Source organism: Mobula birostris, chromosome 9, assembly GCF_030028105.1.
Source record: "Mobula birostris isolate sMobBir1 chromosome 9, sMobBir1.hap1, whole genome shotgun sequence".
NCBI classification, from domain to species: Eukaryota; Metazoa; Chordata; class Chondrichthyes; order Myliobatiformes; family Myliobatidae; genus Mobula; species Mobula birostris.
Window position 1 is genome coordinate 59,101,923 of NC_092378.1, and position 27,475 is coordinate 59,129,397.

At 44.9% G+C, this 27,475-nt stretch overlaps 1 pseudogene; it reads left to right on the plus strand.

The window, feature by feature from the left end:
* The window catches only part of LOC140202412 (equilibrative nucleobase transporter 1-like), a 111,388-nt pseudogene that overhangs the window by 77,474 nt on the left and 6,439 nt on the right, over window positions 1-27,475 (plus strand).

Genomic DNA, 27,475 nt, shown 5'->3' on the forward strand with positions numbered 1-27,475 from the left:
CATTCCAATTCTGATATGTCTATCCACAGCCTCCTCTACTGTAAAGATGAAGCCACACTCAGGTTGGAGGAACAACACCTTATATTCCATCTGGGTAGCCTCCAACCTGATGGCATGAGCATTGACTTCTCAAACTTCCGTTAATGCCCCACCTCTCCCTCGTACCCCATCCGTTATGTGTTTATTTATATATACACATTCTTTTTCTCTCTCTTCTTTTTCTTCCTCTGTCCCTCTCAGCATACCCCTTGCCCATCATCTGGGTTTCCCCCCTTCCCCCTTTTCTTTCTCGCTGGGCCTCCTGTCCTATGATCCTCTCATATCCCTTTTGCCTATCACCTGTCCAGCTCTTGGCTCCATCCCTCCCCCTCCTGTCTTCTCCTATCATTTCGGATCTCCCCCTCCCCCTCCCACTTTCAAATCTCTTACTAGCTCTTCATTCAGTTAGTCCTGACGAAGGGTCTTGGCCCGAAAAGTCGACTGTACCTCTTCCTAGAGATGTTGCCTGGCCTGCTGCATTCACCAGCAACTTTTATGTGTGTTGGTCCCCTCAATGTGCTCTGTTTATACTTCTCACTGCCTCAGTAAAGCAACCAGCATAATAAAAGATCCACCCACCCTGGACATTCCCCTTTTCCATTGGACAGAAGACAGAAAAGCCTGAAAACATGTACCACCAAGGTCAAGGACAGCTTCTAATCTACTGTTATCAGACTCTTGAATGGAGCTTGTGTACAATAAGATAGACTCTTGATGTCACTATCCACCTCATTATGATCTTTCACAAGCAAGAGAAAATCTGCAGATGCTGGAAATCTGAGCAAAGCACACAAAATGCTAGAGGAACTCAGCAGGCCAAGCTGCATCTTGGAAAAGAGTACAGTCAACATTTCAGAGTGAAACACTTCCACTTGGCACAAGACATCGACTGTACTCTTCCTCGATGTTGCCTGGCCTGCTGAATTCCTCCAGCATTTTGTGTGTGTTGCTCATAACGTTCTTTCACCTTATTGTTTACCGGCACTGAAATTTCTCTGTAACTATTACAATTTGTTCTGCATTCTGTTATTGTTTTGTCTTGATGCACTGTGTAATAATTTGATCTGTATGAACAATATGCAAGGCAAGCTTTTCACTGTTTCTGGTTAGATGTAACAATAATAAACCAATACCAATTCCTTGGCAGGGTTTTGGCACACTATGAAACCCCCACGCACCCCTGGAAGAGTCCTGATACTCTGCCTCCTCTCCGTGATATAAATTGATATTTACCTTCAATTATTTCCAACTACTCTGTAATCCCCTTTCCTACATTTTCTATACATACGCCTTCCCTGCTTTCTATTTGCTATATCTGCTGGGTCCATAGAGTAAAAGGCCATGGAAACTGCCTCTTCAATTTGTTCATTCCAGCTAAGATTCTTCTCTGAGCTAATCCCATTTGCCAATGTATAGACCATAATCCAAAATCTTTTCTATCGACGTGCCTGTCCAAGTGTAATTTTAATGTTGTTACTGTACCTGACTCAACCACCACCTTTAGCAACACATTCCACATGCCCACCACCACTATGTGGATATTCTTGCCTCTCAGTCCCCTTTATACCTTTCCTCTCAATTAAATACATGGCTGATAGGTTTGGATTCCCCTACCTTAGGAAAAGACAGTGACTATTCTGCCTGTACCCCTCATAAGGTTATAAAGCTCGCTTAGGTCACCTCCTCTGCCTCCTTCACTCCAGGAAGACTACCCAGGCCTATCTGAATTCTCCTTAGACCTCAAGTCCAGGCAACAGTCTTTGTGAATCTCTTCCACACCGTCTCTATCTAATAACAGCCTTATTGTTCTGGACACAATACTCCAAGTGTGGTCTCACCAACAGTTTGTATAATTGTAATCTGACAACCAGATTCTTATATTTAGTTTACTATGTCTGATGATCACCTTCACCATCCTGTCAACCTGTGTTTCCACTGGCCTGGTATAACTTCTCAAAATACAATGATTTGCAGTCGTCTGATGTAAATTCCACCTGCCACTCTGTTGCCCACTTTTCCAGTGACTAAGATACTTCTGTAAACATTGTCAATCTTCACTGTGCACTGTACACTCAATGTTGGTATTGCCTGCTAACTTGCTTACCATACCACGTACATACTTATTGACATTACAGCTCAATAGCTCCCTGAATTAAGTAACACAGCTGCCCATGGTGGAAAAGAGTGCATATGGCATGCTTGCCTTCATTGGGCAGGCCATTGAGTATCAAAGGCAGAATGTCATAACGCTGCTGTATAAAATTTCAGCTCGGCCACATTTGGAGTATTGTGTAGAGTTCTGGTCACCACATTACAGGAGTGGTGTGCAGTCTTTGGAGAGAGTGCAGAATGGTGCTTGCATTGGAGAGTGTTAGTTACAAGTTTGTTTTTTTTTCAGTGTCTAAGGCTGAGGATGATCTGACAGAAGAATATTATGAAAGGCCTAAATAGAGCAGACTATCTTTTTCCAAGGCTGAAAGTTTCAAACAACAGAGGACATTGTTTATGGTGGAGTTGCGTGGAGGGGGTGAGTGGTCGGGTTCATAAAGCTAAATAGAAATTTGCAGGTACATATTTCTCCTACAGAGGGCAGTAGATGTCTGTTCCACACTGCCAAAGGATAGTAATATTTAAAAGGCATTCAAATAGACACATGAACATACAAGAAATGCAGAAATACAGATGGCGGGCAGGGATTAGTTTGTCCATGATCAGCACAGACATAGTGGTGGACAGAAGGGCCTGTATTGTTCTACAATTAATATACATGACAACCAGGAGACACAGCAATGAACCTGAGTCAAACCACTAGCCTCCACCACCATCCTGTGCCTCCCACCACCAAGTCAATTTTGTTTTCAATTGGCTAACTCACCCTAAATCACATGTGTTCTAACCTTCCAGACCAGCCAACCAGAACCCTATCCAACACCTTGCTGAAGTCCATGTGGACAATTCTACTGCCCTGCTCTTGGTCACCTCTTCAAAATAATAATAATAATAATATAAATTAATGTACTTCGAATTTTTGAATCTGAGGCATGATTCCCACACACTTTTTTTCTCTTCATCCAGCCTTTGGTATTTCTTGACATCCAAGGTTCCCTGAATGCACTGCCTTTGCTTCCACACACATGGGAATCCATTGACTCAGCTCTTATTGTTTCACCTTTGAATGATTTCCTCTTGTTAGATGAGCACCAACCTAGGTGCTGTGTTGCCAGGTCCTTTTCCTGGCTGATGTTTTGTATTGAAATTGGCCTTCCCACATTTCAGACATTCATTTGCCAATACCAAAGTACTGGTTGAAATAGCTCACTACAATGCACTTTACGAATTACACTGACTCCAAGACTTCCATACAATGCAATCCCAGTTAGCCGTAGGAAAGATGAAATCCCCTACCTCTACAACTTCATTGCACTCGCCCCTCTCTGAGTAATTTTCTATATACCTTCCCCTGTATCTATTAGTGACTTTTCAGAGGTCTCCAGTATAATTCCAGCACCATGGTTCCTGCTTGTACAGTTCTAGGCTAGTTTTTTCTTAATGATTAAACAGAACTGCATCCTCTTCATTGGTCTTTTATTCAGCTGTCATCTTTGATTTGTTGTTTACACCTCAGTTGTTGATAGAATGTTGCAGTGGAAGGAGATTGATTGCTAACTGTAATTGATAAATTTATGAAAATGGATGAGATGCATTTGGCTTCATTCAATGTACAGAACTGTTGTTGTTGTTGAGATCAATAGGAGAGATGGGATCCATTCTCCTCCCATCTATGCACTTATCCAAACCTCTTAAAGGTTGAAATACTGAAGTAAGGCATGAGAAGAGTTAGAAGGTTTAATGAAAGAGTGCGTTTAGATCCTCAGAAGCTGGGAAGCTCAGCTATAAGTGTGGGCCTGGAAACTTGGGAGGAGCAGAATGGGAGAGCTGAGGGAATTCTATTGGTAACTGTGAAGTGATAGTATAACCCAGATGGTGGGAGTCTCTTGGGGGAACGTTCATCTTTACAGCTCAGCTAAAATAAGAGTGTGAGGATTGGATTTTTATTGGGAACTCTTCAATATTGAGTCACTTCATATGAAAGCATTGAGTTAATACATGTAATCTCATACATTGTATATCTAATTCGCCCATTTTCTGTCTGTTGCCGTGGAAGATGTTCAGCAGAAACACAATGAGTCTTTGTGGGCACAAACTAAAGCTCTGAGAGTAACCACATTCCTGACGAGGAAGAAGGTGAAGGGTTTCATCAGTCTGATCAATTGTTCCAGGGCAGCTGTTCCTAGAGTGAATACAAGTCTGGGAGTTCCCAGAGTGAATCCAAGTCTGCAAGTTCAACAGCAGTAACTGGAATGCTAGAGATTGGGAAACAAACAAGGATGCAAAAGATTACTCATAACTGGGCCACCTGAAAAATCTAACAATTTCAATTTGTCTTTAGTTCCAAGTTCCAAAATTTAAACCCCATTAATTGTAAAATAAACTTGAGGGAGCTGATTCAGGATCAGTATTCCTACTTTAGGAATATCCTGGGAGATATCTGGAAGATCTTGGAGGGACTGTTGTTTATATCTGATGGTTTGGATGAATTCAAGCACAGAATAGATTTTGCTGACAGTCAGAGACACACAAAACCTCAGACCTGTGCAAAGATCCCAAAGATTGGTGTGAAGTGTCTGACATTGTGTGCAGTTTAATCCAGTACAAGCTACTCCCAGGGTGTTCAGTAATGGAATTCAGTTTCCCAGGTTGGGGTTCAGTCTGTGACACAAGTAATGGCATCCAATGTCACGGGGTTGAGTTCAGTCTGGGACAGTAGTGTACTCGATTAAGGCTCAGTCTGGGGTATCGTAATGGCATTTGGTGTCCCAAGGATGGGTTATTCAGGGACAGAACCCATTTAGCCACATTACAGAAGATGGTGCAACTGAAATTTTGACTCCAGTTCATGCTGTAGCCCTTTGATATGATGTTAATTTATCAGATATGTGACTCATCTGCAGAGATCTGTCACTGCCCAGAAGTGTGATTTTATAATCACTGGTCACCCTGATGCAGAAAGACAGTGATAAATAGGGTAGGTTACTTAACCTGCACTGATTTCTGTCCACTAATTATATGTGATTGGAACTGCACTGTGAACTGATCATTTTGCCCACAGATTGCAAAGCGATTCTGCACTTAGGTTAGAATTACAAAGATGAAAACAATAACTGGCTATCATTTCCTGCCTTGGTGTCTGACATCTGACGTGACCTCCATTCAGCCCCTCATACAAAATGCTGTTTACTCTTTTTTATAGATGATGCTTGGCCTGCTGAGTTCCTTCAGTATTGTGTGTGTTGCTTGGATTACCAGCATCTGCAGACTTTCTCGTGTTTTCCATTCAGCCTCTGCTGATTCAGGCTGAAATTCCCAGCTCCGATCTTCAAACACTCTCCCCGGGTTCCAGTCGCCCTGGGCAAATAGCTTCTCTCACTCTCCTCCACCTGACACCTTTCTCTTCCTCTCTCCCCATGCCTATTATTATGAAACTTCCCCCACTCTTCAACTTTCCAAATCCCAGGCAATGCATTCTGTGTTGTAATATTTCTGGTTAATGTAACCCTGGAATGCTGCTATCATCTGATCTATCCATGGTGTCCCAAGGCTGGATTCTCCCTTCTCTGGTGTGGGGCTGTGCACATCTCCCTATGTTCCTAGTGTAGGAACCCAGGACTTTGTACCTAGGATCTCTGAGGATCTAACCTGGTCCCAGCACAGTGATGTAGTCATAAAAATGACAAGACATCGGCTATTCTTTATTAGGAGTTTGAAGCGATTTGGCATGTCAACAAATACACTCAAAAACTTCTATAGTTGCATTGTGGAGAGCATTCTGACAGGCTGCATCACTGTCTGGTATGAAGGAGCTACTGCACAGGACTGAAAGAAGCTGCAGACGGTTGTAAATCTAGTTAGCTCCATCTTGGTAACAAAGTATCCAGGACGTCTTTTGGAAGCGGTGTCTCAGAAAGGCAGTGTCCATTATTAAAGACCTCCAGCACCCAGGGCATGCCCTTTTCTCACAGTTACCATCAGGGAGAAAATACAGAAGCCTGAAGGCACACACTCAGAGATTTAGGAACAGCTTCTTCCCCCCGGCATCCAATTCCTAAATGGACTTTGAAGCTTTGGACACTACCTCACTTTTTTAGTATGCAGTATTTCTGTTTTTGCACATTTTTAAATAATCTATTCAATATAATTAATTTATTTACTTGTTTATTTATTTTTTTCTCTCTCTCTGCTAGATTATGTATTGCATTGAACTGCTGCTGCTAAGTTAACAAATTTCACATCACATGCCGGTGATAATCAACCTGATTCTGATTCTGATTCTGAATCAGATTTTATGAGACACAGAATGTAGTTTTCATTAGCCCTCTGCTTAACTTTTGTAAATGCTCAAGGCATTTACAGAAACAATGTACAGGGACTTCCAAGTCACCTTAACAGCTGAACAAACATCAGTTCAATCATGTGGGGAGTGGAATCGAGGAAGCTACAAAAGGCAGCAGTTCCAGTGATATATGAGCTGGGATCCAATATCTGAGCTGTGAGGCCACAGGTAGAAATGGGATAAGGTTTTCTGTTGGGCGGGTGTGAGGGTGGACAAGGGTGGGCAATGAATGATGTGTAGGAGGAGCTGAATGATCTGGGATTGAATATAGAGGGTCCAAATCTGAAAAAAAAAACAATCTGCTGGAATAACATGACAGGTCAAGCAGCAGCGAAGAAGACAAAGAGAGTGTTGACATTTGAGATTGGGCTCCTGATTGGCACTGAGGACAGCAGGAAAGAGGGGGCAATGGGTAGTGGTGCTGGCTTGGGGAACAGTGGTAGGGTTGAAGTTGGGAGAGGTAACGCAGGGTTGCCAGTGACGGGGCTGGGTTTCAGGCACACATTGATGGGAGGAAAATGGGATAACATGAAATGAGCAATGATAGGGGATGGATGGGATGAGCAGAGGCATGAGTAGATGAGATGGATGCATGATGGGAGGTGGGTCAGGCAACTAGGAAGAGCAGGCAAGGCAGAGTAGTTAAGATTGGTGGAGATTGGTGGGATTCAGTGAGATAGACAATGATAGGGTGCTGCTGACAGTAGTGGGTGTTGCATGGGTAGAGCAATGGAGTGAAATAGACAGGATGAGGTTTTGGAGTACTTGGAGGCACATGATAAAACAGGCCAAAATCAGCATGTTTTCCTTAAGGAAAATCTTCCCTATCAAATCTGTTGGAATTGTTTGAGGAAATAAGTCAGGATAGACAAATCTTTCTTGAGATTTCCAGAAAGCCATTGACAAGGTGCCTTAAATGAGGCTGCTAAATAGGATACAAGTCCATGGAATTACACAAAAGGTACTAACACCAGTAGAAGATTGGCTGACGGGTAGGAGGGAAAGAGCGGGAATTTATGGGATATTTTCTAGTTGGCTGCCGATAACTAGTGGTGTTCTGCAGGGGTCAGTGTTGGGATTATTTATTTTCATATTCTATATAAATGATTTGGATGATGGAATTGATGGCTTTGTGGTCATGTTTACGGAACTTCATGGCTCTGGGGTCAAGCACAGAGCCAGACTAATATTTTCTGGTAATTACCAGGGTAAGGAACAATGTTTTAGATTAATAGAAATTAACAGAGTGGAGAAGACAACTGTAGTGCTTGGCAAGTTTTAATAGCAGAGTCTAGAGATCTTGGTTCAGGAGAGACATTTGGAAACATGGGTTGAGTAGTGGGCAACTGTTGAGAGATGGGAAGAAGATGTGTGTAAGTGTTACAGAGGAAGGAAAGAAAAGTTAAAGAGAATAGGATGAGAATGCTGGTGAAGGGGCAAGAGAGAAAGAGTTATGTCATAGGAACAGCCTTTAGGAACTGTGACGGTGTTGTTGAGGGTCCTCTGAGGGAGGAATGCACCAATTGAAGGACTGCTGAAGGTCCAGTATACAATCAGAAGGGCAATGCTGATAGAGCACAACCTGATTAGAAGGGGAAAAAAGGGAAAGCACCGATAGAGTACAGTACAATCAGAACCACAGTAGTGAGGGAAGGAGTACTATTAGAGGTGGTGTTACTGGGGAAATGAAACACTGTACTGAGTACAGTATTGCAGAATAACTGCAATAAGAATGACAGTGAGAGGGAGGGGATTACTGTGGGAATGGCATTTCTGAGGGAACACTATCATTGGAATTGTAGTATTGAGAATTGGTGACACTTCTCAGAGCATACTGAGGAAAACCTGCACGGTCAGATTGGCGATAGCATGTGGAATACAGTTTAATGGCTAGTGTTGAAGGAATGTCATAGTAATTCATGAGCAGAGGGTTGGCAGCAGCACAGTGCCCAAATAACAAATTTGGGATTTTTGAGTTCTATTGTGCTTTAAATAGTGGTGAAGATTCCCACCACATTAAATGTGATGCATAAAATCATGGATATTACAGCAGAAAAACAGTCAAGGTGGGGAGAAGCAGAGCGGCTTGATGCAATTCATTAAACCACATTGCAATAACACAAGAGACTGCACATGCTGGAATCTGGAGCATAATAATTTTAAACAACTCAGCACAAAGAACTGCCTTTGTCCCAGACTGGTCAGTATCACCATGTAAGGGGATGTTGTTATTCCTGTTGCACAAACACTACTTGCCTTGAAAAACCACCTTCCCTATCACCTTTTCCACAGAAATAGTTATTACACTCACTTCTGCCCTGACACTCTGAAATTTCTGACATAATGCTGGTGTCTTCCAAAGGGAGGACTGACAGAAAGTATTTATTAAGTTTGTCAGTCCCTTCTTTGTCTCCCACTACTATGTCATTTTCCAACGGACCGATATCCACTCTCGCCTTTCTTTAATTCTTTATATATATTTGGGGAAAAAAAAAACATTTTGTATTCTCTTGCATATGATCAGCTGGTTTACCTTCATATTTCATATTTTCTATCATTATTATTTTTAGTTGCATTTGGTTTGTTTTAAAAGCTGCCCAAACCTTTAGCTTCCCACTAATTTTTGCTATATTATATGTCCTCAGTTTATGTTTCTATTCTGTCATTGATTCCCTTGTCAGCCATGGATGGTCCATCCTCCCTTTAGAATATCTCTTCTTTGGGATGTATCTATGTAACTGTGCCTTCCAAATTCCTCACCTTTCTGACCATTGCTGCTCTGCCATCATCCTGCTACAGTCCCATTCCAATCAACTTTGGATAGCTCCTCTCTCAGGCCTCTGCAGTTCCCTTTTCTCCACCATAATATTGATACATCTGATTTTAGCTTCTCCCCCTGAAGCTGCTGGGTGATTCCTAATGTGTTAAAATCATTGCCTTCCAAAGGTTCCTTTACTTATGCTCCATAATCAAGCCTGGTTTATTACGCAACACCCAATCCAGAATTGACTTTTCGCTGGTGGACTGAATGGCAAACTGCTCTAAAACCTCATCCCAAAAATTGCTTTTTGTGAGATCCAGCACCATGTAATTTTCCTAATCTACCTGCATATTGAAGTCCCCCATGACAACTGTAACATAGTACTTTTCTATCTGCCATTGTAATTTACATCCACATCCTGCCTACTGCTTGGAGGCCAGATCATGCTGTTTTTTTTTAATGTTCCCAGTTCCTTAACTCTACCCACAAAGATTCTACATCTTCTGAAACACTTCACCTTTTTCTAAGGATTTGCTTTCATTTTTCCTACCAGAGGAGCCACACCTCTCCCTTTGATTACCTGCCTGTCCTTTCGATACAATGTGTATCCTTGGATGTTATGCTTCTATTTATTACCTTCTTTCAGCCACAGCTCAGTGATATCCACAGCATCATACCTACCAATCTGTAACTGCTCTACCAGATCACCTACCTTATTCCGTAAACTGTGCACATTCAAATATATCACCAGTTCTATAATCACCAGATTTTTCAATTTTGCCCCCATGTTACCAGATGTTAAATTTTTATCTCTTTCTAAACATCTTTTATTTATTCTGGAGACTTCTGTTACCTCTCCTGCACTCTCCTTCCTTTTAACTTTGTCCTCACGTTTCCAAATTGTTGAATTATTGAACCTACAATTTAGTTTAAGGACACACTTCAAACCATCCCAATGATCTAGAATTCTGAAACACTGCTCCCTGCATCAACTCATCTGCCAAGTTATCCTATGCTTACACTCACTCATGCGTGGCACGGACAACAATCCAGTGATAACTACCTTAAAGTCTTGTTTTTCAGCTCTGCCTAATTCTCTCTTCAGGTCCTCATCTCGGTTTCCTAAATAATCTGACGCTGGCACCTGTGAGAGCAATATACCATCCGGTTATATCCATCACCTCCACAGAATCTCCTTTCTGATCCTCTAACTATGGAATGCCATATCACTACTGCACTCCTCTCCACTGCCCTTTTAGCCACAAGTAGATTTATTAATCATAACTTCCTTTTCATAGATCATTGTCAAATCTCCCTGACCGTGTCACATTTTCACCTATTGCATCTTCTACAGAAGTTTAGAATTATCCGTAAAACCAATGTCGGAATAACCAACCCATGATTGCTACTTTTATCTCTGAAAGAAAACGGAGTTATGCTAGTTACCCTGCAAGTTATTAACACTCTTTTTGAAGACTGGAAAAATTATTACCACAAGCTGAACATACGACAAGGATACTATCTTCATACGTTAAAGACAGGTAAATACAGGTGGAATTCATGAGCATTAAGTTACGCCGAAAATATTTCAGGAGGTATCGAACAAACACGAGAAAATCTGAAGATGCTGGAAATCGAAAGCAACACACACAAAAAGCGGAAAGGCAAAAGACCAGGTTGCATCTGTGGAAAAGAGTACACAGTCGAGCCCTTTCATCAGGACTGGAAAGGAAGGGGAGAGTCAGCATAAGAAGGGGGGGGGGAGGGGAGGAATTGGTGTCCGTCATTGTCGTAGCTCAAACTTAATTGTTTTTACTTTTGTATGGGTAGTTTTAGAGACAGCGTGGAAGTTAAGCGTCAGGTTGAAGTTGAAGGATGAGGAACAGTTAGAGGTCAGGGGCAGTAAATAAAGAGTCAGGGCAGTATTAGGTGTTCTGAGCCCTCGGTCGAAAGTCAGCAATCCCGGAAGTCGAGTCTGCAGACGCTGAGGAGACCAATGATAACCGAGTCGGCCATCACTATGTCCCTAGCTCCTGAATGGGAAATCCGCACGGGGGAAAGGGAGCAAGGGCACCGGGGAACCACACAAGTCTAGAAGTCGTGGCCCGAAGGTCAAACTCATGATCAGTGAGTCCTGATGTCGATGCCCAATTATCATACCTGTGACCACAGAGTCCTGGAATAGTTACACAGAGGTCAGGGAAGTCTGGAGGTAAAGATCCGAAGGTTGCAGATACTGGGTAGGCTTGTCCAGAGGTCAGAAGATCGATATTTGCGAATATGCGATTCCGGGACCAAGAACTGATGTCCCGAAAACGGCCTGATCAGAAATTAGGGACTTACTTTTATGTGCGAGAGAATGGGCGGGTGGGTAGGAAGCTATTGTCTTGTTTTCCTTCGTAGTTGTTACTGCTGTTTGTATTGTTCAGTCGAGCATTGCGGGCATGATGTGCTGGTGGAGGAATGTATGGCGAAACTTCAGGTCTCTATGGAGTACATCCTTTTGTTTATCAGTTGTTAATGTAAGCGAGGAATTTCACTTCATACTTCTATGTACTGTACATCTGATAAACAAATTTGTGAATCTGAATCTAGTGAGAAAACAGAAAATGAAAGAACAGTTCATCAGGTCAGTCCGTATCGGTGAGAAGAGGAACGGAGTTAAAGTTTCGGATCGACGACTATTCGTCAGGATTGGAAAGAAAACACACAAAAAAAAAAATTGCCCTGGAGGGTGGGAGTTCAGAATGTCTCCGGTGGAGCAAAACTAGATTTACCAGGGGTATAAGCTGTGAAACAATGTTATCTGTTCAGTGAGTAGCTGGGAGCAGTTAGTGTGAAAACGTAGGCAAAAGATAATGAACAAAAGAATGGAGCACTTGCGGAAATCAGAGCAAGAGGGCGTTCTCGGCAGGGTAGGGAGGGGAAAATCACCTCGGCAATAGCATAATGGATAAACGAAAGAGACAGAAACATCAAGTTCCTGTAGTTCATGAACAAGAGACAATCTGCAGATGCTGGAAATCAAAGTAATACACACAAAATGCTGGAGGAACTCAGCAGGCCAGGCCAGAATCCTGTCCTGATGAACTGTCAGGGTCCGAAAAGTCGACTGCTTACTCCCTTCCATAGATGCTGCCTGGCCTGCTGAGTTCCTCCAGTATTTTGTGTGTATTACAAGTTACTGAAGTTGAATTCAGTTTTGCGTCAAGGACCGTGCTGACAAAAGATGAGATACTGCGGTCAATCACGTGGCAAGAATAATATTTTCTAACAATTAGCAGAGTAAGGAACAATTTTTGTAGGGTATTCAAGGAAGTTAAGAGAGTGGAAAAAACTATCAAAATGGTTGGGAAATGTTAACACTAGAGTCTAGGGCCCATCGCTCTGCCCGGCGGCGTAGGCCGTTGTGTGTGTGTCTCTCTCTTCTGATTATGTTGGAGGATGTTACCGAGGTTTGTGCGTTTATGGATTTGGAAAATGGCCGTTTTTCAGTGTCATGGTTTTTATATTCTGTGTTTTTGCCCGTTCTTTCTTGTTTCTGTGCAGGGGAAGGGGCGGGGAGCTTGGAGTCGATGTTCTTGTTGCGTTTTATTAGTTATTTGTACGTGGAGAGGGGGAATTGGAGGCCAGTGTCCTTGCTGCGTTTCATGCGGGGATAATCATACTGCCGTTCGTGTTTTCTTGTGCAGGGGAGTGTGGGTTTGCTGTTTCTCCATAGCTTTTTCATTGTTTCGTGGCTATCTGCGGAAGAATCTCATCGTTGTACACTGCATATACAGTATGATAATAAACCTTTGAACTCTGCAATATCTTGGTTTCTGGAGAGAAGTTTGGAAACACAGTTCGAGTGGTGTGCAACTGTTGAGAGAGGGGAAGAAAGTACTGCGAGAGTGATTTAGAGGGAAAAAATGAAAAGCTGAAGAGAATGGGATGAAATAAGACTAAAAGTGCTGGGAGAGGGAAAGGATGGGCACATAGAAGAAAGAAAAAACAGTTGAGGACGAGGGAAAAGATCAGAGAAATGGGGAAAACGAGAGAATAGCAGTGAGGAGTGAATGAGAGAGGGTGCAGTGACATGTTAAGTGCTCTTAATATGCAAATTTTGCATATTTTGCAAATTTTGCAAGGTACTGTTGTTTGCTCGTGAAATAATTCGGAAAGTTCATTCGGGCGTTGAATACATGTTGTCAAATAGAACGGGAAGGAACATCACGATCCGGTCTCAATTTATTTCATTAATGTGGTATTTGGCGTTGTTTATTTATTATGCTATTAAAAAGAATAGAAAAAGGACAGCACTGCTGTTGCGAAGCTAAGCACAACTGGAGCGCTAGCTGCCGCAGGAACAGATTTAAAGAAGAGCCGCACTATCACGATGAAGGTCTCCTGAGGGAGGGGCGCACCATTGCAAGGACTGTTCAAGGTCCAATACACTAACAGCACCTGCAATCGAAGCGACGGCAGCGCTATTCGAACGGCGGTACTGAGGGAACGCTGTATTGCCGGAATACCAGTACTGAGAAAGAGCAGCATTGTTGTGTGGAGAGTACCGACGGAGCGCTGAGCTTTTCGGAAGTGTAGTACTCAGGAAACGCTGCGCGGTCAGACGGATGGTACTCAAGGTGTGCAGTGTGGTTTAAATGGCAGTGTCGAAGGAACTCCACAGCATTTCATAAAGAGGGCTTAGAATTATCTGCACGGTGTTAGGCAGTGCTGCTTATTCGGGCGAATAGCCCGTGTCTCTAAACGGTTACTATCACCCTATAAGGAAATGACGTTACTCCTGTTGTCACTAACACAACTTGCCTTGAAAATAACTAACTACATCTTCCCCGCTGGGTTTCAGGTGAAGTTAAGGAAGTCACTAGTTTGCTTGTGTACGCAAACGATGCATTTCACTGTATGTTTGATGTACATCTGATAAATCTGAATCCGCTATGAAAATAGAAAATATGAAGAAAAACTCATATGCTCAGTCCGTATCAGTGGGAAGAGGATCAGAGTTAAAGCTTCAGGTCGAAAACCATTCGTCAGAACTGGAAAGGATTCTTTTTTTAAAAAAAAAACTTGGCTAACCTGCAGAGAGAATCGGAGTTGAGAATGGATGTGATGATGTAAAACCAGAGCTAAGCTTGAAAACAATGTTGTATGTTCAGTGAGTGGTTGGGAGCAGTTACAGGGTGAACTCGGCCAAAAGAATGTAGTAGCTACGAAATTACAGACTTAAATAAGCGCCGCGTTATCATGACCAAGGTCAACTGAGGAAGGGGCGCCCAATTGCAAGGACTGTTGCCGGCCCAGTACACTAACAGAAAGACAATTCTGAAACTGTAGCACTCGATAAGAAGGGGAATAACGGGGAAACACTGAGGGAGCGTCGTACAATCAGAATTGCAGTAGTGAAGTAGGCGGAATATTAAATGCAGTTCGATCTTTGGCTGATTGGTAGGAGGCAGCGATTGGGAATAAAAGGATCCTTTTCTCGTTGGCTGCCGGTGACTGGTGGTGTTTCGCAGGGTCGGTGTTGGGACCACTTCTTTTTATGCTGTATATAAATGATTTAGATGATGGAATAGATGGCTTTGTTGCCAAATTTGCAAATGATACGAAGATTGGTGGAGGGCCAGGTAGTGTTGAGGAAACAGGTAGGATACAGAAGGAATTAGACAGATTAGGAGAACGGGAAAGAAAGTGGCAAATGAAATACAAAGATGGAAAATGGATGGTCATGCACTTCCGTAGTAGAAATAAATGTGCAGACTATTTTCTAAACGGGGAGAAAATCCAGGAATCTGAGAGTCCTTGCAGGTTGAGTCGGTAGTGAGGATGGCAAATGTCATGTTCGCATTCATTTCAAGAAGTCTAGAATACGAGAGCAAGGATGTGATGATGAGGCATTATAAGGCACTAGTGAGGCCTCACCTTGAGTATTGTGAATAGTTTTGGGCCCTTCATCTTAGAAAAGATGTGCTGGCATTGGAGAGGGTCCAGAGGAGGTTCACAGGGATGATTCCAGAAATGAAGGGCTTATCATACGAGGAACATTTGATGTCTCTGGGTCTGTACTCGTTGCAGTTCAGAAGGATGGGGGGGGGCGGGATCTCGTTGAAACCTTTCAAATGTTGAAAGGTCTACGCAGGACAGATGTCCAAAGGATGCTTCCCATGGTGGGAGAGTCCAGGACAAGAGGGCATAGCCTCGGAATACAGGGGCGCCCTTTCTAAACAGAGATGTGGATAAATTTCTTTAGCCAAAGGGTGGTGAATTTGTGTAATTTGTTGTCACATGCAGTTGTGGAGGCCGGGTCGTTAGGTGTATTTAAAGCAGAGATTGATAGGTTTTTGATCGGACATGGCATCAAAGGTTACGGGGAGAAGGCCGGGGACTGGGGTTGAGGAGGAGATAGAAAAAAAAAGGATCAGTCATGATCGAATTGCGGAGCAGACTCGATGGGCCAGATGACCTAATCCTGCTCCTATGTCTTATGGTCCAAAAAGAAAAGAAAAAAATTAAAAAGGCCCGTTAGTTAACCTGATTCAAGTGTGCACATAAGTTGGAGGTCATCTTGAAGTTGTCTTTAACTCACTCGTTGGACCCTCTGTTTGCGTGAAAGCAAGCACCACCTACCGAACGGCGCTCGAACTCCTTCTCGAACGAACGGGCTCCCTCATGGCATTATAGGTCCTTCCTCCTTGAAGCCATTCATCTGCACAAAGCACATTGTACAACAGAGATGACATCCTCAGCCATCTTCGTTCCTCTGTTCTCCCAGTTCCCACCAAAAAACCTCTCCACCCAGCCTTCTCTGGAACCTTCTCCCAATTCCACCATCCTGACTGGCTGACACAACATTCCTGAGTAGAACAACAAAGCCCAGATATCTCACCCTGCAAAAACTCATTTCAGGGAGGTCTCAACCTGAAGTCTCAACCTCATAACAGACTGTGTCAATGAATTTGTTAATTTTGCAAGACACCAGATTCACAAGTTTTTGTGAGATAGCTGACTTCTGAATTCTGTCTCAATGTGACACACCACGCTGAATGCACTTTCTACATCACAATTTAGATTTGGCAGCACCAAAAGCAGCTTCATCAACTGGCAGAGCTCTTTGAATCTCAACTGCCCTGTGCTCACAGATTTTACATTGGACAGCTTCCCCCAAAACTCATCAACTGGAAAACATTTGTAGTTTGGCACCAGTCTTTCAAGCCCCTTATCTTAGTTCAAACACAAACAGGTTGAAAGCAGAACAAACTGCTCTTAGAGGACTGCTAAAATGAAATCCCTACTGCGTAGCAGAAAAAAAAAATCTTAACCAGGGCGTTACACAATGTTATCTGTTCACTGAGTGGTTGCGAGCAATTACAGAGGGGACATTGGCGATAGAACATAGACAAAAGGATGTAGCAGTTGCGAAATTTAGAGCAGAAGGTCATACCCGAAAGGTCAGGGTGGGGATCTACTCCTCTCTCAGAGAGAAAAAAAAATCCGTGGGATCTTGCGCTCAAGTTCCCTGCCTTCGCAAAGGTGCCCCTTTACCTATGAATCACATCGGGAGCACTCCAAAAGCATGGAAGAATGTTTCGGGACATCCATTCTCTCTTCTCATAAAACGTCATTCCGTTGCTTCTTTCGTCCCTCACTTCCGCTCCCCAGCTCACAGAAATAAATGTGTTTCATCAGTACATCGCCAAATTTTTGAACTGCGTATTTGCTCAGCACTGATTTGCCCAATGAGCTTGCAGAATTAGCACCACACGGCACAGGAGTGGATCCCGGGCGGAGTGACAGTCGCAGGGGGAGTGCTGGCGGAGCGCTGTGCCGAGGGAGAGGGCGACAGACGTCCGCACACTAACTGCCAGAACGGTACTGCTCAGGATTGTGTGAGGTGATTTACTCCGAATCGTGTTAATGCGGCGGTTGGGCGAGAGGGTCAAACGGTGTATAACCTTTGCCACCGGCCGGGTCGAATGCCTTTGTTTCACCGGTATGATTGCTGGTTGGCCCTCGCTCGTTTATGTGCTGAAGCGAGATCGGTACTTCGCTGAGCTTTGTGTGACGGTGCACAACTCCAGCGGTCCGCGGGCACCGAATGCCACCGGTGAGTGTGACTCTGCGACTCTACTAAGAGGAAGCGGGGTGGTCGGGGAAACGAGAGGTATCGGTAGAGTACATGAACCGGGAAAAGGGAAGGCGAGACGAACAGAGCAGTTGGGGAGAGAGTGGGGGTGAGGAAGAGAACGGCTTGCAGGGGGAAGCAAATGAAAACAAAGTCATGGAGAAAGGGGGATCAAGAAAAGCTAAGAGGGGGTAGCGTATGAGGATGAGCCGCAACAGAGAGTGGAAAATAGAAAGTTGGACTGGAAGGGAGGCAGAAGAGATGGAGGTTGAGAGACAGTGAAGCGCACAATGAGCGGGGAAGGAAGAGACTTCAACTTGATTTTGTCCATCGTCAGATTCCATTCTCGCCCTCTTTTCGCTCCATATCTCATCTCATTTTCCGTGCCTACCCTTCCTCGTTTTAAATCTCCCTTTTCCTCTCATCACTCACTGTACTTCTCTCTCTCCGCTGCAAACTGCTGCTCCTCTCGAAAATGTCCTTTCTCACCCAGTCCCCCTTCCTTTTTCTCACGCTCTCCCCATCGCATTCTTCTTCCGTCATTACTACTCCCTCCATTAATCCCCCTTTGCTCTCCCAGTTCCTTACTGTTTCTCTCCCTTCTCCCTGCATCTCCTTTCATATCTTTACCCTTTTCTCTCTCCCTTCCACTTTCCCTTTTTAGTTCTCTCTCTCTTATCCTCTCTTCCAAATGCATTATACACTTGATCACATCTTCCATCCCTCTACCCTTCCACAGAATTTCCTTCTTACTATTCTTCCCTTCTTCTTCCTTTCGTTCCCTCCCTCTCTCTCTCTCATTACTCCCTTCTTCCCTCACTCACTTCCTCGTCCTTGGTCCCCCTATCACTTCCTCTCTCCTTCCTCTGACGAGCAATCACCCGCTCACCCACTCTCTCTATCACACAGTGGACTGCACTCTACAGGACGAGCAATTCACGCTAATCTACACCATCTCCACTTTCGTCATGAACATCGCGCTGACAGCCATTGGCTTCATGTTCGATTACTGTGGCACCATGGGGACCCGCTTCGTGGCCATGTAAGTCCTTCTGGTGAGCTGGGTGTGGAGCACAGGCAGTAGTGATTGGGTCAACGGGAAAAGATACCGACGAACTGGAGTCCGAGTGTCCTGCTGGTGACGAGGACGCAGGGATGGGGTTTGAACGTGTGGAAGGCGCGGTCATGATTGGTTCTGAGAGGAAGAGGGACGAAGACAGAGAGCGAACTGAAAGGAGGAGCAAGAGGACATGGTGCAATCAAAAAGGGAATGAGATATAATACCGATAATAGATCATCCAGTAGTAATAGGAATCGGGCGCAATACTTCGACGAAGTTCTGGGGAAGATTTCTGAAAAAGGTTAGGCCACGAATTATTCCTTCGCCCATCGAAACGTGATTCGAAAACTCTGAGGTTGGGAACAGTGATGGAGAATAGGGTACCTACTCCCGGTGGTTATGGGTGAGGGTCAGAGTGCCCTGCGGGAGGAGTGGGCATTGACAGCCGCGTCTCTAGTGTTCCAATTCGTATTCGTATCTTCGCAGCTCCTTCTGCACTTGCGCAGCACTGATGGCCGCCTTCTCCACGGCTGGTGAATCTGGTGTGCGTGTGCTTGTTAACATGTGTGTTTGATGGCGAGAGATACAAGTATGCCCATTCTATCTGTTACACTGGCAGCTTATAGCCGGGCCTATCCTCACATTTCCTATCATCTGGTAAGCCACAATTGTGGAAGAGTTGCACCAAAGTGCAGCGCAGAGGGACTGCCGAAATACTGTGGGAACGCCGACATAAGGTCGGAGCATTTCAGAGGGAGCGGTGGTACTAAGAGTAGAGAGAGATCAACGTGGTTTTACCGAGGAAATAATGACTTCTTGTACCGTTAGTGTAGATGGAGCTATGAACTCTCAGCATGGTAGGTGCTGAGGGAGCGCCGCAACGTAGGTGGGGAAGTACGGCCTGAGTGTTGTGCAATGGGAGCTACAGTGATGTTGACGGTATTACCGAGGGAGCGCAGAGCTATGAACGCACTGTTTGACAAGAATCTATCCGCCATTATCGGCGCTGTTATTCCTCAGACCTTTCCCCTGATTGTGTCACATCATATGGATGTAAAGATAATCCAGCCACTATTATAAATAAATGACGTGACGCCACAGTCCGGCCCTCGATACTTATCTTTAAAGCACTGCCTAAGTTGTTGGAACATGTGGCGCCAGGAACTGTTCCTTCTGGTACACCAGGCACCTGAGCTGAAATAATAAAGGTCTCCTTGTTTGTCCGACGTGTTTGAACAGTCGGTGAAACTTCTTGCTGCAATGAAAATTTTACAACTAGAAAGCAGTCAGATTTGTCTTTGTCTCTCTCACTTGCAGCTTCGGCAAAGCTCCTGTTTCCTGCACTTGCCCTACTTGGACTGGGCGGAGCTATCTTGCTGATATCAAACGTACAGGTAAACTGCTCCTCTCCAACTTTGCAATGATCCCTCAACGTATTTCCTTAGTGCGACCACTCTTCTCAGCAACGGCGATCCCTCAGTGCGGCGCTCCATCCGTACCCAAGCTCTCACAGCGTGGCGCTCGTTCCGCACTCCGGATTCCACAGTGCAGCGCTCTGTCAAGCTGCGACCGCACACACTGCTCCGCTCCAGAGACATTGCCCCTCCTACGGCGTTGCTGTCCTTTACGGAGTGCGGCACTACTTGGGTTCTGGTCTCCTGCGGAGCGGCGCTCCCTCAGCAATAACTTTCCCCAAATGAAATGCTCCCTCCGGTTGACTCTCCGATAATATATTACTTGAATGCTGCATATTGAATTCCATATAGCAGCAGCTATGCAAGTAACCCCCACCTATCGGATAGAGGATATTACTTCAATTGCCTTTATGCGTGTCTCCGACATCTAATCACAATGCGAAAGATGCCTCTTGCCCGCATGTTGCAATTTATGTTGTGAAATAATTGGATTTCAATACCAAGCCTTCTTCCTGACATCCCGCTGAGTGTTGTTTTGTTTTGTTTGTTTTTTTTTTTTTGGTTTTACAACATCCCCCAGGTTGGAAATCTATTTGAAATCAAGCGCTCTATTGTTATCACACTGTACCTCGGAGCCTACAATTCATCGCCAGCCGTGTTTCTGGTTGTCAAGGTAAGAGCTCCAAGCAGCGACACAACTTTGAGTGTAGTTCCTATATCTCACACCAGGTTTAAACAAGAGAGGGATTGGTAATTACCGTAAGTAGGAAATTGCCACGGTCACAACACGTTTAGACAGTCTGACCAAAGGGGTAAAGGGGAAACTGAGAGAGAGGAAGAGATATTCTCGAAGGGCTGAAGACATCGGTGAGGGATCAGCGCCGGGGTACAAAATGATTGGGATGAGAGAAATCAGAAGCACGGAATTGTGAAGCAACAGTTCCTCGTGCTGCTCCAGTGTGAGAGACTATGGAATGAACGGGAAAGGATAGGTGGCAGAAGGAGGCAGGGAAACAGAAGTTATGAGATTAACAGACAGAACAGAGTGAATGTTTTATTTCAGGGAGAAGCGCTCGTGATTAAGAACAGGAACATGAATAAATAGGGGGGAGGGGTGATGATGTCTGAAAGTCACACTTTTTCACTCTCTACATATTTCCTCCCGCACTCTGCCCTCCCTGCAGGTGTTGTACGAAACTGGTTTCTCCCTGAGATCCATCTTCCTATTCATCAGCTCCCTGAGCCTCTTACACATCTGCGCACTATCTTTCTGATGCCACGGACACATATCCCATACCCCATTCCAGAGGGATATACCTACGGGTAAGGCGGAGCTGGGAATACATGGTGGGGGAGGGGATTGGGAATCAGCGTGGTTTATGTGGAGAATAATAGACACCCAGGCGTTAGTTACAACTCGGCCTATAATTGTGGGATTCTTGGGGTTTATGCAAGGGATATCATATGCCAATGAGTAAGTGACAGGCACCAATCTAATCGTGGGGTCCTGATGGGGCAGCAGATGGACGGAAATTAGATACAGGATGAAATCTAATGGAGGAATTCGTTTGGGACTGAAGGACATGTTATATATAGAATAAGGGATAACACTGAGAGGAAAATAACTGTGATGTCGGGAGTTATATGGGACGTAACGGATGGAGAAATCACAATGCAAAATGGAATCTACTACTGGGAGTTATCTACAGAACAGCAAACCCTGGCAGTGAGCTGAAGGTTGCCCTCTAATCATTGTGTTCGAATGATCACTCACAGGGCAAAGATGTATGCGAGAAAATAATAGACTGGCATCTAATCGGAGAGTCCATGTAATTTATATATAGAATAATACCTATCAGAGGACGTGTTTGCAGGCTGAAATGTATCCGATGGAATCGGAAAGTTTATATATGGAATAACAGATAATCAGGAGTGGTTTCTGGGCAGTCAGTAATCGAGGTTTACATGCATGTTATACGTAGAACGGGCACTTGGGAGAATGGAAGGTATGCAAAGGTTAGCAGATGGGACGGGATTATATCGAAGCTAACCGGTGCCATATACCAAAATATAGACGGACATTAACTAGATTTTGCATGAATTCATCTGTTGATTACATGATCGTCTTGGAAAAATGCTTCGCACTAGTTCATCTCCTCCCACATTAAATCGCCCGAGAGCTGGTGCCGCCATCTTACCTATCCCAATAACATGTAGTTTGTCGAATATTTTTCCCCCAGGGCGACCTGTAAGATGTTTAAATTGATCACGGTCTCCCGTGAAGAGCAGACGTTCGATCAGTGGCGCTCCAGCTGGGAAACACCCAGAACTAGGAGCAAGAGCATGGAACAGACCGGAGGAGGCGTTGAAGAGGGAAGGGACGACGCGGTGGTCGGGGGGAGACACAGGAGGATGGAGTCCAAAGGGGACACGGCAGAGATACATGGAAGTAATGATGGGAATCTCCAGCCCAATGGGAAAGAAGGCAAGAACTACCTCAGACCATGTGTCATTCCCCACTCAAACACTGGCCTCGCCACTGTTCTGCCCTTCTCCTTCTGTCCCTCCTAGCTTCACTCTGTTCACTGGCTTTCTTTTCCTGCCTACTCTCCCTTCTCTGCCGTTTCATCCCTTGACACCAAATCAACTCCTCCCAAGCACTGCACTCTAGCCTCAGCCCGCCGTTCCCCAACTACCTCCCCCTACCCCCGCACTCCCACATCCCGTCCGCTCACTAGCTCCTTACATTGCCGTCACCCTGATCTCCACAGGGCTCGTTCCTACCCTTAATTTTCCCTCAACATTCCCTGTCTGTCCTCCTTACTGCTCTCGAGGTCTGTCCATTCCTCCTTGGCGCCCATTCACCCCTCGCATCATCCCCGCAATGAAACTTCCTACTTCTCCTCCCTCTCAGTGTCTTCCACATCCTTCCATACCCTCCCTTTCATTCCTCTGTTTTATTCCTTGGCATCAAAGCAAACACATCTAAGCTTTGTGCTCTAACCTCACCCGGCCCTTCCCCTCCATAACTCCCTCACTCTCCCCACGATCCTCCAACAGTAGCTCCCTTCACTATATTCCCAGTATTCTGACCTAATACCACCTCTTTCTATAGCACCTCACGTATTACCAAGTCCGTACGCTTCGCCCCCCTTCCCCCATACTTTCATTATCCATCCCCCTTCCTGCACTTCCATTAGTTCCCTACTGTCTCTTTTCTTCCACGTCCCAAAATTCCGCTTCCCACGTCTGCCTACCTCACCCCACCCCGTTTACTCTGTAATCCATTGTACCTTTTCATACTCGGCCCCTCTTTCCCAGCTTAACCACAAAACAACCTTGCTGTCTTTCCTCCTGCAGTCTTTCTGCCATTGCCCCATCACTCTGCCACCCTTTCTCCACCTCAAGCCCTTCTATAATCCACCTCACCTGTGGGGCTACAGAAGCAGGATGAAGCGTTGCGGGAGAGCAAGAAGCGCTTCGAACGAGTAGGGCTGAATGCATCAAATATCTGCGAGTCTAGTTTTGTTCGCCACGTTTCAAGAAGGGCACGGGTGCGCTGGAGATTCCGCCGTTTGTTGACTGGACCGGAAGGACAGGAGTTACGAAGCGATAAGGAATTGCCTGGACGTGTTTTCCATGAAGAAAGGGAAGTCGAGGGTCACTTAATAGAACTGTGTAAAATCATGAGCGACATCAGTATGGTCGATGATCAAAAATATTTCCCCCAATATCTTTGTATAAAGATAAACCAGAAGTAAGAGGGTTAGCATAAGAGGAAAACGTTTTAATGGGGTCTGAGGGCAAGGTTTTCAGAAAGTAGTTGATATTGGGAACCCGCTGTCAGAGGGGCTGGTGAAATAATATGCAATCACTACGTGTCAAAGGCATTTACACAGGTTCGATGGCCAAATGGTTTCCCTATGACCTGAGAAGTAAAAATGTAAAATATCCGACGATTTATGTTACACGAACAGCTGCCTCCGCTGTCTGAAATGAAAGGACATTGCTCTATGATGCGGCATGGTCCCGATTGGGAGAACATCGCGGAGACACAGAATCATAGAGCACAGACATGAGCCCGTTAGGCCCACTTCATCCATACCCACTGTGATGCTCTTTGCGCTGATCGTGTTTGCCTGCGTTCGGCCTGTATTTTGCTACGCTTTTCTTATTCAAGTTCGAATGTCCTTTAAACGCAATTGCATTTGTCTCTGCTATGTCCTCAGGTCGGCCGCTCCAGTTCTTCACCATCACCTTACTCATCGTGTCTTCTGATAATTTCTCCTCTTTCACCTCAACCTTGTGCGCTATAGCTGTACACTTCGCTTCCATGGGATAAAGATCGTGACTGTCTCTCGTATCTTTGTCCCTCATCATTTTACAATGCTGGGTCATGAAAATTGGTAAATAGGTAAATTGGAGGATTGATTTATGATTATCACATGTACAGAGACACAGTGAAACAAAAACGCCTTTCACACGCCATGCATATAGATAATTTCAGCACAATGGTGCATTGAATGCGAGGGGAAAACAATGCAGAATAAAGTCTGACAGTTACAGAGAAAGTATAGTGCTGGCTGACAATAACGAAAATGGGCCACGACGAGTAGATTGTGAGATCAAAGTTCATCTTCAGGATGCTAAAGGATCATTCATTGACATTATAAAAGGGGAATAGAAGCCTACTGTATGTGTTTTTAGTCTTGTATTTTCTGCCCTATGGGTGATGGACAGAAGTGAACGACAGGGATGGATTGGGTTTCTGATTGTGTTTGCTACTGTACCAAAACAAAGTACAGAGACAATCAGCTTCTTACGCTGCAACGAGAATTAATTTCTGGAATATACGGCCTGGATATATCCACCATGAATCATCAGCTATTTTCAGATCTATTTTCCCCTTGTTCGTTACAGAGTCGGTGGCCAGAGACAACCAGGATCAAAGTCCCTCTTTCAGGAATTGCATTTTCTCCCGGCTTTATCTTATGCACCTCCTCTGGTTCTCGCTTATCCAGCTCCGTCATTTCCTGTTTATCGGGACGCTGAATCCCATGCTGAACTTGATGACGGACGGGGATCCCAGGAAAGGTAAGAGAGGAACCCATTGCAGTGACAAGAGACAGTAAGATAGATGATTGATAGATAGATAGATAGATAGATAGACAGATGGATAGATAGATGGCTAGAGAGAGAGAGAGACAGAGAGAGAGAGAGAGAGAGAGAGAGAGAGTGACAGACAGACAGACAGAGAGGGGGAGGGAGAGAGAGCGAGCAGAAAAAAGGTGATAGGCTGCTGGGGTAGAAGCATCAGAGGATGTAATAGAGATAGGGACGCATTTAGGGACTTGAGAGTGTTACAGAAATATAAGAGTTGATGTTTGGAGGGTATTTGTAGAGAAAGTGACCAGCGCGGATAACAAGCGGGAGTGTTTACAGATCTACGGAGGAAGTTATAGACGGCAAGGGTGAGTCCTGGGCTGGACGTCCTGCTCACTTAAGGAAAGTGAAACGTCTCCTATAGCCTCTCCCTTCCAGGTGTAGTGATCCCCGCAGGACTACTCTTAGCCTTGCCATGCAGGAGGTCACTCGCATATGGCCGCTCATACACTACTGTGCCCATAGAAACGCCTTCACGTGGCATCCCTATTCTTACTCAGTTTTCTATGTCATGGCGTGACCGAGAGTCCAGAGGTATAACTGGGCAGGCAGGCTAGGCTCATCAGCCTTGGCTGGCAGCCAGACTAGTAGAAGAACAACTCCGATTCCAAATCTGGATAGATGGGACTCCTTAGCCTAGCCTTAGCCCTGCCTAGGAGAAGGAAAACGCCAGTTCTCCACCTACAGCCTTGCGGTCGTCGCAGTCGCCGCAACTTGCTGTGCCAGTGTGGAACGTTCCACGGCCTAAAGATGAGGAATCAGTCCGTGCGCACCGACCCTCACTACAAATCTACGCGATGCAGTCGGGAAGAAAAGTACTTCAGCGATGAAGAAGGGGCGAAGCGATCCCTCCTAAGCTTCGCAAGCGAAGAACCAGCCAGATAGGGGGGAGTAAGATAGTACATGAATACGTTGGGCTTTGAAGACTGGAGGGGCTTACGGAGATGGCGGGGGTCTAGAGGCCGTAAGGGGCTAGTAGATAGATATCTGGAAATGTGTAGATACAGTAGCAAAAACTGGGACTGGTGTCAGTGAGGCCAGTTCTAGAGAAAAGGTGAAGCGTATGATTTGGAAAATATTTTGCAGATGGGAGATGTTCCATAATCAGGGAGATTACAGAGATAGAGAGGGTTTAGGGGCGCGAGCTGGTACAAAAGTATAAGATCATATGACAGTTAAAACCATAGTTGGGGCGTAATAGCTGTAACAGGACGACAGATATAAGATTATTTTTAAAAGATTAACTTTATTTGTCACATGTACGTCGAACCATACAGCGAAATGTGCCATCCGCCTCAACGACCAACTTAGTCTGAAGATTGTGCTGGGCGCTCTGGAAGTGTCACCATGCTTCTGGCACCAACATAGTAGGTCTACAACTTGCTAACACTACGTCCTTGGAATGTGGGAGGATACCGAAGCACCCGGAGGAAACACGCTCCATCATGGGGAGAACGTACAACCTTGGCGCTGCAAACTGTTTTGCTAGCCTCTAAATATGCGCATAAGGAGCATTGTATAGTCCGGAGCAGGCTGCAGAGGTAGATATTCATATTGAGACTAGAAAGTGTTTCAGATAACCGAGATGGTCGGAAGAGCTAGACTGATTAGACCATAAGACCATAAGACAAAGGAGCAGAAGTCGGCCATTCGGCCATCGAGTCTGCTCCGCCATTTTATCATGAGCTGATCCATTCTCCCATTTAGTCCCACTCCCCCGCCTTCTCACCATAACCTTTAATACCCTGGCTAATCAGATACCTATCAATCGCTGCCTTAAGTTCACCCAATGACTTGGCCTCCGCTGCTGCTCGTGGCAACAAATTCCGTAGATTCACTGCATTCTGACTAAAACAAATTTCTTCGCATTTCTGTTCTGAATGGGCGCCCTTCAACACTTAAGTCATGCCCTCTCGCACTAGACTCCCCCATCATGGGAAACAATTTTGCCACATCCTCTCTGTCCATGCCTTTCAACATTCGAAGTGTTTCTATGAGGTCTCCCCTCATTCTTCTAAACTCCAAGGAATACAGTCCAAGAGCGGACAAACGTTCCTCATATGTTAACCCTCTCATTCCCAGAATCATTCTAGTGAATCTTCTCTGTACCCTCTCCAACGTCAGCATATCCTTTCTTAAATAAGGAGACCAAAACTGCCCACAGTACTCCAAGTGAGGTCTCACCAGCGCCTTATAGAGCCTCAACATCACATCCCTGTTCCTATACTCAATTACTCTTGAAATGAATGCCAACATTGCATTCGCCTTCTTCACTACTGACTCAACCTGGAGGTTAACTTTAAGAGTATCCTGTACGAGGACTCCAAAGTCACGTTGCATCTCCGAACTTTGAATAATAGTCTGCCAGTTTATTTTTTCTGCCAAAGTGCATAACCATACACTTTCCAACATTGTACTTCATTTGCCACTTCTCTGCCCATTCTTCCAATCTATCCAAGTC